This window comes from Mus musculus, chromosome 1 (assembly GCF_000001635.26).
Source record: "Mus musculus strain C57BL/6J chromosome 1, GRCm38.p6 C57BL/6J".
NCBI lineage: Eukaryota > Metazoa > Chordata > Mammalia > Rodentia > Muridae > Mus > Mus musculus.
Window position 1 is genome coordinate 95,463,476 of NC_000067.6, and position 14,341 is coordinate 95,477,816.

Sequence of the window (14,341 nt, forward strand, 5' to 3'; positions counted from 1 at the left end):
AATTTAACTTTAAATTGTTTTTGAAAATGTTGAGAATTACATACACATATAACATGTGTGCTGATCATATTTATCTGTTTCCCACATAAACTTCCCCTGGACAATTTCCTGCCAGTTTCATGTCCTCTAGTGCTATATTCATATGTACGGACTGAGTCCAGTTAGAACCACTCATATGTAGAAGGGTACAGGGACATCGATTGTCCCAGAGACTATCTACCAGTGTCCCAACTCTAAAGTAAAATGACTGTCCCTTCTCCAGGTGCCATCAGCTGTCCTAAAAATCCTGAACAGAGGAGAGCCTCAGAAGCCTCTCTCTCTTCCATGCTAGTGTGATAACTGGCTCAGTGTTGCGCTGATCTTGTGCAGGTAATCTCAGATGCTATGAATTCATGATTATGACAGCCATAACGAGCCTAGGAGATAGAATTTCACAGGACATCTCTACATTCTTTGGCTTGTACATTATTTGTACCTTCTCTTTTGAAATATTCTCTGAGCCTTCGCAGGTTTGCATGGCAGAGAGTAAGGCAAAGTGTGGAGAATGACATAGATGTCTTGAGAAATACTGGATCATCTGATATCTCAGTGGCATTTACAGAGATTGTCCAGGGTTACAAAACAACAGAATTCTTGCTGTAGTTTCTTAAAAAGTTGCTTATAAGCTGATATTATATACTTGAAATTTTTTTTCAGTTGAATCTTCTGTCATTTTCTTTTACTTGGCATTACAAAGAATACTTTTTTTTTCCCTATCAAAACTAGGTGCTTTGCTGGGTATGGTGGCACACGCCTTTAATCCCAGAACTTGGGAGGCAGAGACAGGTGGATTTCTGAGTTCAAGGCCAGCCTGGTCTACAGAGTGAGTTCCAGGACAGCCAGGACTACACAGAAAAACCCTGTCTCAAAAAACCAAAAACCAAAAAAAAAAAAAAAAAAAAAAAAAAAAAAAAAAAAAAAATTGGTGCTTTAACCTCAAATGTGCCAGATGATGGATGGATGCTCTTAGTCAAGAGATGGTAATCATTTCAGGCTAGCACATAAACATAAGCTGTTAATCTAACCTAATTTTTTGCACTATATTTTATTTATTTATATATATTTTTTGATTTTTATACATTAGTTTCTGGAATTATTATAAAATACGTTAAATGTACATTCAACTGTGAGGTTTCTGGTTTCATGGGTTGTGGAGGCTTATTAAATAATCTGAATGAAATCTTCTTAGGAATAGAGTTTGTTTTCTTTTTAGTTGTAAAATTAGTATAAAATTTGAAATCTTTATGACAGTTTTGGAGAAAAAATGCTGTTTATTAAAATCTTCCATCTTCTCACTTCCTCCCCATAACCCATGTTCCCTTATCGTCTCAAGTCAAGAAGGTTGGTTTTTTTTCTCATTTTTTTAAATTAGATATTTTCTTCAATTACATTTCAAATGCTATCCTGAAAGTCACCTATACCCTCCCTCCACCCTGCTCCCTAATCTACCCACTCCTGCTTCCTGGCCCTGGCATTCCCCTGTACTGGGGCATATAATCTTCCCAAGACCAAGGGACTCTCCTCCCACTGATGGCCTACCAGGCCATCCTCTGCTACATATGCAACTAGAGACACAAGCTTTGGGCGGTACTGGTTAGTTCATATTGTTGTTCCTCCTATACGGTTGTAGATGCCTTTAGCTCCTTGGGTACTTTCTCTACCTCCTTCATTGGGGGCCCTGTGTTCCATCCAATAGATGACTGTGAGCATCCACTTCTGTATTTGCCAGGCACTAGCATAGCCTCACAAGAGAAAGCTATATCAGGGTGCTGTCAGCAAAATCTTGCCTTCATATGCAATAGTGTCTGGGTTTGGTGGTTGTTTATGGGATGTATTCCTACATAGTACTACTGGAAGATCCAGCAATACCTGTCCTGGGCATATATCCAGATGATGTTCCAAACTGTAATAAAGACACATGCTCTGCTATGTTCATAGCAGCCTTATTTATATTAGCCAGAAGCTGGAAAGAACCCAGATGTCCCTCAACAGAGGAATGGATACAGAAAATGTGGTACATTTACACAATGGAGTACTACTCAGCCATTAAAAACAATGAATTTATGAAATTCTTAGACAAATGGATGGATCTGGAGGATATCATCTTTAATGAGGTAACCCAATCACAAAAGAACACAGATGATATGTACTCAACTTAGAATACCCAAGATATAATTTGCAAAACACATGAAACTAAAGAAGAAGGAAGACCAAAGTGTAGATACTTTGTTCCTTCTTAGAAGTCAAGAGATTTTGCTCTGAGTTGCCACCTTGGAGTCTCTTCTTGGCCACTCTTCGTTTCCCTTCTGGGTTTTACGCTTTACTTGCTTTTCTATCCTTGTATGCACATGCACATGTTTAATATCCTGTATGCACATGCACATGTTTAATAAATGTAGGATCTGCGGGAAACAATATCAAAAGATTTTCTGTCATCTTGTTGAATATTAAACATTGCAAATTCCTCCATTTTTTAGAAATTTCATTTTCTTTAGAAAGAAGTCAGATTTTATTCAATAAACCTACAATATGTTTATTATCCATTCATCTGTTAATGGACCTTTAGACTGACCCAGAGCCCGTGCTTTTGTGGACAGGGCAACAGTATACACGGATGGTTGTGGTAGGATATGTCTCAGAGTCTGGTAGGTTGTGGTAGGATATGTCTCACTTGGGTCATATGATAGATACCGTTTCCATAACACCTGTACTATTTTGTCCTCTTACAAGCAGTGAATACGGATTCCTTCTTTATATCCTCTATACCCTTCCAAGCCTTTATTATCAGATCCAACAGTATTAGCCTTTCTGATTATGGTGAGGTGGTATTTCAAAGTGGTTTTATTTTGTGTTTTCCTAATGCCCAAAGGTAATGAATGCTTAACAGAACTTTCTGAGCAATTGTGCTTCTTCTTTTGAAAACTATATGTTATTGGTTTATTTATTGATTGACAGTTTTGGTTTCCCTGTGTTTAACTGGTTTTTCCTTCTCTATTTTTAGTTCTTTATAAATCCCAGATATGAATATACTATCGCAAATATAGCTGAAAATGTTTGCTCCAATTCCATGAACCATTTGATCTGTTGATAGTTTCTTTGCTATGCATAAAAAATTTAAATTTATGCAATTCATTCTGATTATCAGAAAATATAGCTGTGTGCTCCTTATTCAAAATGCTGGAATTCAAAATTCAAAAAGCATTTCACCTTTTTCAGATCCTTTGGAATAATTTTATATACCAATTATGTACTTGGGAAAAGATATACATCTAAGCACAAAATGTATACTTTTTTGCTTAGCCTGAAAGAGATTTTCTATGCTCTTTTACTCTATCTGAATGGCATTTTTCTACTTTTGCCATCCTACAGTTATGCAAAAAGATTATGATTTGGGGTCAATTTGCTCTTTTGATCTGGGAACTCAAACTTTATATGTATGATTTGAGAGGAGTTGACCAGTTGCTACGTTGCCAAGGTAGCAGCGTGTATGTAAAGAAATTTGAGGGTAGGTGGGAAGTTAAGACAATGGAATTGGTGATGAAATGGAGACAATGGCCCTCTATGCCACATTTCAAGCTCTTTCTTTCTTGATGTCTCTGATGACTGTAATGTGCAGCACAAAGGGTCAACAACAAAACCACCAAATATCACAGCACAAATTTGGATGACTCAGCCTGCTTTTTGATTCTTAGCACAGAATTCTGACATCTTCTAATTAAAGAACCAAGACAGGCATGACTTGACCCTCCGTTTGACATCCTCAAATTTAAAGCAATTCATTTCTCCCTCCCACGCTCATGCTAATTTTCACCAGGAGAAATGATTTTTGACAGGTTTAGAAAGTCAGGTTAAGTTCATATAAGGAAAAATGTGTAAAATAGTCTTCTGAACTGAGATTTTCCTGTAACTGTAGGAATGGTGGATGCTGCCAGAGAATAGTGTACAGTCAGGGCATGGGATGAGAGCCAGAAATGTGTGTGTCACCCTACTCTCTCCCATCCTGCTAGATTTACAAGTGCTTGTGGTACTGGGCAGGAGGGTGGGGAGTATTGCTGAGACGTGGACTCTACTCCTATGAAACTGAAGTAAGAATATACTTCAATATAGATTTGTACTTGTAATGGCTTGTATCTTGGCTCTTCAAACAATATTGAGGCCTTCTCGTAACCTACAGAATCTGTGTATCTTCTTTTAAAAAATGCCTTTGCAAATGAAACTCATTTAGAGAACTTGAGATAACCATTCCGTTATTTAGGTGGGCTTTACACATAATGTAAAGATACCTCACAAGTATCTCTGTAAGAGGTGGACTAGAGCAGAGATGAGTACCTAGAGTCACAGCAAGCATTGAAAGCACTGTACAAAGCTCAAGTCCAAGTGGATCAAGGACCTCCACATAAAACCAGATACACGGAATCAAATAGAAGAGAAAGTGGGGAACAGCCTCATATACATTGACAAAGAGAAAAATCTGAAGAAACCACCAATGGCTCGTGCTCTAAGATCAACAGTTGACAAATGGAACCTAATAAAACTGCAAAGCTTCTGTAAGGCAAAGGCACTGTCAATAGGACAAAAACCACATCCCACAGATGTTGGGGAAACATCTTTACCAACTCTACATCTAATAGAAGAATAATATGCTGTTGGGCCCTATTTGGCCCTGGTTTGGGTCTTGAGGACAAACCCCAGCCTGGCTTGAGTTTTGAAAACTGTCTCAGTCACTTCCGTACTGGAGTGACTCAGCATGACCTGCTTAAGCCTGTCTCTGCTTAGCTACTGCTAACATAGAGTAACTTTGTTGGCTCTATCAGTCACCCCATACCCTTCCTCGTCCTTCCTCTTCCCCTATGTCATCTCACCTTAGCAAAAAAATTCCCACCTCCTCTCTCAGCCCTCTATAAACAAAAGACTGATACAATTAAGTTCCTGCTTTGACAGACTTCTGGCTCAGGGTGGTTATTCTCCAGTCTGCAGGAGATCTGAGCTGTGACATTCACCATCCTGTTTCAGCCCTGGAGAGACTTGGCTGGACCAAGTTCTCTCCTCTCAGCCTAGAGCTGCTGGCCAAGAGCAGGCAATATGCAAAATATACAAAGAACTCAAGAAGCTAAACTTCAGAGAACCAAATAACCCTATTAAAACTGGGGTACAGAGTTAAACAGAGAATTCTCAACTGAGGAATCTCAAATGGCTGAGAAGCACTTAAGGAAAGAAATGTTTAAAATATTTAGTCATCAGGGAAATGCAAATAAAAATGACCCTGAGATTCCATATCACACCAATTAGAATGGCTAAGATAAAAAGTGCAGGTGAGAGCAGATGCTAGTGCCGATGTATAAAAAAGAGGAGGCATTTCCTTCAAAGGAGATGTTGTTCTGCTGATTCCATGGTGTCAGGCTTCGGGTTTCTTGTGGCTTGAAAACATGAGCTATGGTTTAAGCCAGTAAGTTTCTCTCAGTGACCACAATGAAGAAACATGGTATTGCATGCATATGTGAAATATGAATGATATACAGCATGCAATGGGTTTATGAAAGTTTTGTCATGTCAAATTAGACAGTATGGGAGACTACATGAACCACTACATAGACAAGAGTTTGCTATGGAGTTGTTTCTTTCTTGCCTAACATTCCATGCTATAGCTTTTGTTTTAGCTATAACAGAGAGTCTAAGTGGATAAAGTCTTCCCAATATGACTGCCCAAAGGACAGAACAACAACATTGTATGGACACAAGTTGTATTTAGGAACACACAAACACACACAGACATACACACAGACATACACACACAGACACACACACATAAACACACACACATACGAATGTGTGTTTATATACATGTAAACATATGAACAAATATACATATGTGCTAATGAGAAATGAGATCATATGAAGAAGAGAAGACAGGTATATTCAGGAGGGTTTGTAGAAAGGAAATGCAAGAGGAAGATGTTGTAATTAAAATTCTGTCTCAAAAAATAAACAACAACAGAAGATTTCACTTGACAGCCAAGAGGAGTGGAAAAGAAAAGTGAAAAATGTTCCTAAAAGCATAAACATACTAAGAGCATTGTATTCTGGTTCCACTCTCTCTATGCGTTTACTCTCACTTGTTCATGATGCTTTAACATACTGAAATGTGCAAAAGTACCGAGGGACTATTGGGACAGCTGGACTTCTGCTCACAGCTCTATAAATTGCTTGCTTTTCAATTTATACAGGCTCAGGAAGTTCTGAAGTAAAACAAAGAAAAATATAGTGCAAAAGAAATATAAAAATAGAGCCGGGCGTGGTGGCACACGCCTTTAATTCCAGCACTCAGGAGGCAGAGGCAGGTGGATTTCTGAGTTCGAGGCCAGCCTGGTCTACAAAGTGAGTTTCAGGACAGCCAGGACTATACAGAGAAACCTGTCTTGAAAAACCAAAAAAAAAAAAAAAAAAAAAAAAAGAAATATAAAAATAATGCCATAAGTAATCCTTTCCTTAACAAATTCTAATCTTGGTAATTGGAGAAAGGGACTGGGTAAAATGGTACAAAAAATAGATGCTGGGATGAGCTGAGTTCTAAACCTTGATTAAATTAGTATATCAACTGTCATAAAGATAGACATCATAAAGATAGAGATCTTGATGGGTTTGTAATGATAAGGGACATTAAGGTTTTGGACTCTGTATTCTTTTCTCAAATATTGACTACAAATATCCTGACTATAAATACTTTCTAGACAGCTTACACCTATTGACTGCGTTATTATTACTTAAACTGCAAACCAGAAAGTTCAGGAACATTTACGTTTTCATTCAAGTGCATTCACACATAGCACATAAAGGCTTAAGTCACACATACATACATAGGGTCAGATACATATTTATCCAACAGATGCATATCATGCACACATGCAATCATCCCCATGCGCATAAAACATGTAGAATGTTGCATTAACATTACGACATTTTCTCCTGTTTCACCTCCATGAAAGAAAGCTCTCTCCCTCCCCATTTTATTCCCATTTTTCATTGGTTTGTAAAATATACTTATGGCCAAGCACACTCCCGTGGTTGTATTGCAAAGCATTTTTAACATATTTATCATGCCATAAACTAGCATGGTGACAGTACTTTAATGTTAACTGCTGCATTATTAATGGGGGATAGTTTGCCTTTACAGAAGGTCCCTGAGTTTGTTGTGATTCACAGTCATTATGGCCAATAAATATGATGTGGGTCAGATTGGAAATGCAAAGGGCTTGGTGAACTCTGAATGACTTAGATATGCTTTGAACTTTTTCCCTCATAATGTCAAGATTCTGGTTCAAAAACTGTGACTTGCAGCAACTATTTTTAATGCCATGAATGGTTATTCTCACATAAGAGAAAAAACTGATTTATTCAAGAGATTTTTTTTACCTTGTATCTTTTTTTTTTTAAGATTTATTTATTTATTCTATGTAAGTACACTGTAGCTGTCTTCAGACACTCCAGAAGAGGGAGTCAGATCTCATTACGGATGGTTGTGAGCCACCATGTAGTTGCTGGGATTTGAACTCCGGACCTTTGGAAGAGCAGTCGGGTGCTCTTACCCACTGAGCCATCTCACCAGCCCTACCTTGTATCTTTTATACTAACTCTAAAATATACTAGCTTAAGTACACAATGACATGGATTAAGGAAAGACTACTGGTTAGAAATTCAGTGGGTAAATAAAAATTCAGATGATATATTTGTATCTGACATATCAATTTGTCAAGTTGAGTTCAAAATCTCTTCCTTGGATTAAATTCATATACATAAACATATACATGTACATGTACATATACATAGTGCACTTTAAAAACATGTAGCCCATAATGATAAATACAAATACATAAAGAGAATGAATAGATATAATATGAATAAGGAAAGTACAAAACTCCCCTGACAAATACATAAGTAATATTCAGTCATATTATAAAAAAGCAAAAATTCAAGTCAAAGTTTACTATAAAAATTAACAAATATTTCCAAAAAGCAATCCTGATATTGAAATGATAAAATAATGAACCTGTCTAGAAAATATGTATCAATGCAATTGAAAATCTATTTTTAATAAAGTTGTACTAATTTTTAGTTTTGGTACTTTTTAAAAGACAATACAACATAGTTACAAACTCCAAAAAAGAAAGAGGATAAGTACAAGGACATTTCATACACAATCAGCTTAGAAATGCTCTGCTTCATATACTACACAATTTGATACATATTATGCCATTCTAATAGCGAAATGAAATGTTGTTATTTTATATTAAATATACGCTCAAAATAATGCTTATACTTTTATCCTGAGTTATGTTCTATATTTATTTTTATGAGCATTCATTTGAATTATTTCTATGTATATATACATGTTTATAATAGAAAACTTGAAAGTGTAGTCATAAATAAAAAAGAAGGGAAATATAAATGTAATATTTTAACATTAAATTATCATTTCATTACAATATATATGTATATATGTATATGTGTGTGTGTGTTTGTATGTGCATATGTGAAAGAGAGTGTGTATATGTGTGTATTCCACTGATTTGTGAATATTCCATCTTTGTTATAGAATTTGTGAAATCAAAAATGATTCCTGAATATTTCAGATATTAGATAACAGAGCTCATTTAGAAATTGTCTTGCTTTATATCAACTCAATTATATATTTCTTCCTTTTTAAAATTTATTTATTCTTCTCTCATCTACTATATTCTGACTGCAGTTTCCCCTCCTTCCACTGCTCCTAGTCCCTGCCACATACCCTCTCCCCCAGATATTCTCCTCCTCTGCTTCTCTTCATAAGAGCACGGTCCTCCCAGGATATCAACAGAACATGGCAAAGTAAGTTACAATTAGGACTAGGCACACAGCCCTCATATAAAAGCTGGACAAAGGCAACCCAGTAGGAGGAAAAGGGTCCCAAGAACAGGTAAAAGCACCATAGAAACCCTCAATTTCCACTATTAGGAGTCCCACAGAATATCAAGCTATACAACCATAACATAAATACAGAGGACCTAGTACAGACCCATGCAGGCTCCATGATTTTTGCTTCAGCTTCAGTCCCTATGAGTCCTGCTTGATTGACTCAGTGCGCCATGTTCTCATAGAGTCCTTGACCTCTTTGACTCCTAAATTCTTTCCTTCTCTTTTTCTGTGGGTTTCCCAGATCTCTGCCTAAAGTTTGGTTGTGGCTCTCTGCAAATGTTCAAATCAGTTGCTGGCTAGGCATTGGGGGTGGATGGGGGTGGCATATATGGATACCGAGTACACTGGAAATTGCTTAGAGTCTACTAGGACGGCGTTAGTGAAGACTCTAGTAATGGGGAATATGGAGCCAGAACTGGCCATCTTCTGCAATCAGGTAAGGCTTCCAGTGGTAAAACCAGGACCCCTACTGAGGCACAAACCCTTCAACTTAGAATTTGTTCGGTCTGCAAGAAGTGCTGGGGTATAGGTGGCACAGAATTAGTGGGAGTGGCCAACAAATAACTGGTCAAATTTGAGGGCCATGTACAAAAGAAAGCCCATGCACTACACTACCTGAATGGCCAGAAACAGGAGGCTGGATAGTGTGCCCCCCCCCCCAAGATTGAACCAAATACAACCAGCCAAAGCAAAACAAACTAAAAATAAAAACCAAACAAACAAACAAACTAATTAAAAAAACACAACATCAAATGATTTCTAATGATAATTTGCTACACTTGGAGGTTGGTGACTAGCCGAATCGTCAAGTAGATATTTAACTGATATCCAAAGATAGACGTCTTTAGCTTTGTTTAAACAAGTCTTTTTCCAACATCTTGGAAAAAGTTCAAAGCAGTTTTACTAGCTAATTTTGTGTGTCACCTTGACACAATCTGGAGTTATCACAAAGGAGCCTCCCCTGAGGAAATGTGTCCATAAGATTGAGCTGTAAGACATTTTCTCAATTAGTGATCAAGGGTGGGAGGGAACATTGGGGGTCGTGACATCCCTGGGCTGGTAGTCCTGAGTTCTATAAGAAAGCAAAAGAAGTCACTTGATATGCACTCACTGATAAGTGGATATTAGCTCAGAAACCTAAATACCCAAGATACGATTTCCAAAACACAAGAAAATCAAGAAGGAAGACCAAAGCATGGATACTTCATTCCTCCCTATAATAGGGAATAAAATACCCACGGAAGGGTTTTTGTTGCAGAGACAAAATTTGGAGCTAAGACGAAAGGATGGACCATCCGGAGACTGCCCCACCTGGGGGTCCATCCCATAATCAGCCTCCAAACGCAGACACTATTGAATATGCCAGCAAGATTTTGCTGATAGGACCCTGATATAGGTGTTTCCTGTGAGGGTTTGCCAGTGCCTGGCAAACAGAAGTGGATGCTCACAGTCAGCTATTGGATGGATCACAGAGCCCCCAATGGAGGAGATAGAGAAAGTAACCAAGGAGCTAAAGGGATCCACAACCCTATACGTGGAACAACAATATGACCTAACCAGTACCCCCCCCCCCCCCAGATCTCGTGTCTCTAGCTGCATATGTATCAGAAGATGGCCTAGCCAGCCATCAGTGGGAAGAGAGACCCCTTGGTCTTGCAAACTTTATATGCCCCACTACAGGGGAATGCCAGGGCCAAGAAGTGGGAGTGAGTAGGTAGGGGAGCAGGGCAGGGGGAGGGTACAGGGGACTTTTGGAATAGCATTTGAAATTTAAATGAAGAAAATATCTAATTTTTAAAAAAAAGAAAGAAAGGTGAGCAAGCCAGGGAATGCAAGCCAATAAGAAACATCCCTCCTTGGCCTCTACATCAGCTCCTGCTTCCTGAACTGCCTGAGTTCCAGTCCTGACTTCCTTCAGTGATGAACAGCAATGTAGAAATGTAAGCGGAATAAACCCTTTCCTCCCCAACTTGCTTCTTGGTCATGATGTTTTGTGCAGGAATAGAAACCCTAAGACAGCAGTTATTAACATTATTTCTCCTGCTCCCAGCATTCCTTAATTGCCTGTAGTTCTTTCTGCTGAATTGGTGCCTCATAAAATCTTCTTCTGACCATGGTAGCAGGTCTCTTGTTCTTGACCCTGCTCAGCTCATATTTAGTAAGTCTTTGTGTTGTGATTTTATTAGTGTAACTTCTGATGTTCATAGCAGACATACTCTCATAGAGAACACCCTGTTCCTCTGCCTCTTGCAAACTCTTCCCCAGGGAACCCTACACATTAGGTTAGATGTGTTTTCTAGATGTATCAGTTATCACTGAGATGTGAAACTATGCATTTTGATTGGGTTTGGCTTTCTGTAATGGTCTCTGCATGTTGCAAAGAGGACTTTCCTTTATGAGAGGTATGAACTAAATTTTTCTCTGGGTATAAAAAAATAATGTTTAGGTTGTGGTTAGGAGTTTTGCAGTTTAGTAAAGTGGTGATACTAGGTTCTCCTCCAAGACACATGACTTCACTAGTTCTGGGTAATTGGCTAAGTGTTTGGTAACAGGAATAAATTCCATCTTCTTGAGTAAGTCTTAAGTCCAATTAGGTAACAATTGGTTACAGGCAAGGTATGTGTGCCATTACTAAATTCTCAAGATTATTGTGGCCAAGTCTTTGTGATTCATACATGTCATAATTGACTAAGAGTGTGAGCCGCTTTCCTCCATTGGAAGCTTGCATGATGCTTTTTTGTTAATGAAAATACTGTTACCTGCGCAGCTATCCTCCCAGCCCCCATTTAAATGATAACTACAGATGTTTTCAATTAAAAAATGAATCTTCTCTTTTCCTAAGCTTTCATTGTTCCTCAGTCTCTCTTTTATCTTATTTTCCCCACTCAGTTTTCTTCCCCTTGTCTTTGTCTTTCTGTGTTTGTCTTTGTCTGTCTGTCTATATGTATCTCTCTTGCTGTGTCTCTGTCTCTGTCTGTCTCTGTCATCTCTCTCTCTCTCTCTCTCTCCCTTCTGCCCCCCCTTCTCCCTTCTGCCCCCCTCCCTCCCTCTCTCTCTCTCTCTCTCTCTCCATTTACCTGCATCTGCATTCAACTGCAGCATACTGATCACATATCATTGCCTATCTTGTGCTTGGTACAGAAGTAGGAATAAAAGCAAGATAGCTACCTATTTTTCTTCAAAACTGTTAGAATTGGGGCTTTTAACATTAAATTTAACTTTAATAATGAAATATGATGAGTGATATAATAAAAAAGAAAAGACTGTAAAAATGCTCACTAATAAGTCAAACAGGAAGTTTTATTAAGTAGTTCACAAATAAAATTTTATTTAACCCGAAATTTAAAGAAATTAAAAATATTTAGGCAGCAACTGTTTAACATGATAAATTTGTCTTAAATTTTACTTCATTAATGTTTCTGCTGTTCTATGAAAGCCTGGTACCCATCAAGATGTCTAGGATAAGCATAGTGTTTAACAAGTTTTGATTTAATAAAGGACAAAAGTAGTACATTGATAAATCAAATGTGATTCTTTTGTTTGCAGTTGAGATAAACAGAACAAAAAAAAATTTAAGTTTAAAGACACACACACACGTGTGTGTGTGTATATATATATGTGTGTGTGTGTGTGTGTATGTGTGTGTGTATATATATATATATCACTACTAATCCTTAATTGTCCATTTCTTCTTGCTCTGATTTATTTTTTCTTCACATTAATTTTCAGTTTGTTTTTCCTATTTGACTAAAGATACTGTATATTAGTATTAACCTTGTTATTTTTGTATAATTTATTAAAGCTTCCATACTTTTCAAAGTTTAATGACTTTGAGGTACAATTTATATATAATATATTTATATATAATATATATGAGGTACAATATATATAATTATGAAGTTATAAAAGATAATTTATCATTGACCATTCATTTTTTGCTTGTTATGAAATTTGTCTCAGGTTTATAAATAGACATGTACAAAATTATTTGAAAATAGCTCGAGTATTAAATACTTACTTTAAGAATTATTTAAATAAAACTTACATATTCAATTCAGAGTACATATGGAATATTTAAAAAATTGTGTTACATTCACTAATAACCATTTATTTTAACAAGAAAGAAATTAAGTTTAAAATTTACCAAAAATTCATGTGGTAGCAGGAAGATATAATTCATAAGAAATTACTAGCCTCGTGAATTCTTAATTACAGAGAGTGATCTAGAGGACAACCATGCTAATTTTAATCACCACAGCAACAATGCATCTAAAATTGTCATTCAAGATTGCTAGGACCTAGTAAAGGGAATGAATGTTTAAATCTAATTAAAAATGGAACCCATCAAGATCTCCTAAGGATATGGGGGTTGAAATGAATATCAAATATATGTTTATATCCATACAAATTATATCTTGTTTCCTTTTTATTGGGTATTACTTCTCTGAGGAATTATTGCAAGAAATAGAATAATAAAAATGCCAAGGGTGGTAAGTGCAGAAGTGGATGCTCACAGTCATCTATTGGATGGAGAACAGGGCCCCTAATGAAGGAGCTGGAGAAAGTACCCAAGGAGCTGAAGGGGTCTGCAACCTTATAGGAGGAACAATGGTGTGAACTAACCAGTACCCTGAGAGCTCATGTCTCTAGCTGCATATGTAGCAGAAGATGGCCTAGTCAGCAGTCAATGGGAGGAGAGGGACTTGGTCTTGCAAAGATCATATGCCCCAGTATAGGAGAATACCAGAACCAGGAAGCAGGAGTGGGTGGGCTGGGGAGTAGAGCAGGGAAGGGTATAGGGGGTTTTGGGGGTAGCATTTGAAATGTAAATGAAGAAAATATCTAAGCAAACACAGAAGTGGATGATCACAGTCAGCTAATGGATGGATCACAGGGCTCCCAATGGAGGAGCTAGAGAAAGTCCCAAGGAGCTAAAGGGATCTGCAGCCCTATAGGTGGAACAACATTATGAACTAACCAGTACCCTGGAGCTCTTGACTCTAGCTGCATATGTATCAAAAGATGGCCTAGTCGGCCATCACTGGAAAGAGAGGCCCATTGGACAGGCAAACTTTATATGCCCCAGTACAGGGGAACGCCAGGGCCAAAAAGGGGGAGTGGGTGGGTAGGGGAGTCGGGGTGGGTGGGTATGGGGGGATTTTTGGTATAGCATTGGAAATGTAAATGAGCTAAATACCTAATAAAAAATGGAAAAAAAAAGAAAATATCTAATAAAGTAAAATGCCTTTTAGAAATGCCAAGGGTGGGTAGAAATTGAGTGGATAATTGCTCCTCTTCCAGACCCCCATCTGTGGGGTGTATGTGCACATCTGTGGGAGTTTATTAACTTCTG